This window comes from Egretta garzetta, unplaced genomic scaffold (genome assembly GCF_000687185.1).
Source record: "Egretta garzetta isolate BGI_Z169 unplaced genomic scaffold, ASM68718v1 scaffold250, whole genome shotgun sequence".
In the NCBI taxonomy this organism is placed as follows: Eukaryota; Metazoa; Chordata; class Aves; order Pelecaniformes; family Ardeidae; genus Egretta; species Egretta garzetta.
The window spans coordinates 498,418-500,527 of record NW_009258294.1 but is presented as its reverse complement, the minus strand read 5'-3'; positions in this window follow the sequence as shown (position 1 = coordinate 500,527).

Genomic DNA, 2,110 nt, shown 5'->3' with positions numbered 1-2,110 from the left:
CCCTCCTTTCCCCCCCCGCCGACTGTCCCCGCTGAAAGGTGCAGCGAGCTCTCCCCGCTGAAGTAAAGCGCAGGCTAAGACTTCAGTAAGCGTGGCGGGATCGTCACCCGCACCTTAACCTTCACCGACCAACTCGGCAGGGTCGTGCGGCTGCTGCGTTTCTTGCTCTGGTGTTGGAAATCGGTAGGAAAATGTGTGTGGCGGACTGGGGCTGCCCGAAAACCTGCTTCTGAGCTCAAGTGCCACCGTGCCTTCACTTTGCCCCACGAGTCTGATGCGGAGGGAAAAGTGTGGCTAAAAATCGTCCCCTTAGCGTGAACTGTCTGAGTACCCTAATAACGTGCAAAACCTGTGTCTCTGCTTAATGGATACACAGTAGACCACCCATGGCTGGCATTTTGAATCTATCTGATTGAGGGAGAACAAGTAAGCTGCAGGAAGAGAAAACACACGAGCCAGCAATTGTGGCACTACAATAATTCAGTAAATTGCTGTAGAAAACTTGATGTGATTTGACAAGGGTTCAGATGTTAACATTTTTAAAATTTAGCAATCGCAGCACAAATCCTATCTGTGTAACTGCGATCTTAATCGGCATCTGTGAACATCATGCTGGAAATCCTGTGAGTGAAAGAAACATTTAAAAATGCACCTAGCTAAACAATTCCACTGAAACTTAACAAAGCTCAGTGACCATTCAGATAGTGGAGTCAATTACATCAGTACTAACTTTATATTTGTGCCAAGGCCCTTTGCCTGATTTGTAGAAAGCTTGATCCCACTCGCTGGCTTTTTTTTCATTGCTCATCCATGCACTGTAATTTGAGTGTAAACTTCAGGCCTGCAGCTCCGGTGAGGTTCCCGGCCAGTTCAATCTGGTTACTCCAAGATGACATCACGCGTGAGAGGCAGCGCCACAATGAACAGACAGGAAAACTAGAGCCTGAAAAGACAGATTCTAACTAGGAGGGATACAGTATTGACTGAAAGCTTCTACTTCTACAATGTTTTATTAGTGCAGTGATGTTTCATTTTTTTTTTGGTAACTTCCCATCCTATTAAAATGGGGAGGGGGAGGTTAGAGAAGTGGAATTTAATCAGCTTCTTCTGTCTGCATAACTGCTCGAACTACTGCTTGGCATATTTTCCTGTGATTAATGTATTCTAATCAAGGTACTCCCTGACTGATGAGTGATTTTCACTTATCCTCAGAAAAAAGAACTTTTTAGAAGTTATATTTTTAGGTCTGTGAGAGGGGTTAAATGTAGATTCTCACTAATAACCACTTCTTAAAAACCTTTATCCTGGTTTTGGTGTTTTTTGGTTTTGTTTTTTTTTTTTTTTTGCTTTAGTGTATGATACCCTTATGAAGTTTTACATTACTGAAAACACACATAAATGATAAAGTACAGTTGGACATTAAAATAATTGTACATTATTGAAAACTAAACCAATCATGTCAAAGTAAGTCAAAATCTTGATGCAGTTTCATGTGTTCTCATGCTGATTTGCATAGCATTTTTGAAGTGGATGTCTCCTACATTGTCTATTATATTGCTGTGCATTAGTTGATGTTCTGTTGTATGCAAGTTCTCGCTGTGCAACAGGACCTCATTAGCTAACAGCTTATTTAGTTCACCAGCATTTTCCTCCACTTGCTATGCTGCTCTTGTTCCCTTAGAGAAAGCTCTGAAAGAATGTGACTGTGATGCAGACTTTCACATTGCACGGCATGCAGCAGTGAGTTCTCAAAAGAGATGTTTGCATGAGGTACAGAGAACTTTTTTCTGCACACTGCTGCTTTTTTCTCCTGCAGCCAGTGTGGTGAACTGTCTTTTGTCATTTAATGTGTAGATTTTTGTCACTAGTTTTCCACTTCATTGGTAGCAGGAAACTCCACAGCTTGTATAAAAGAAAAGTTAAAAGCCTCAGAGTAAAATAGTGCAACTTCACATTGAACATCTTGTGCCTAAGACACTGTAGTCTGAGGAAAAACTTGCTTCCTTGTTAACGTACCATTAGAGAGAACTTGGTCTTTCCAATCACCAGTGTGGGATTTCTTATGTGAGTATGGTATATTACTTCTCTATCATATCCCTTGTGTTAAAGG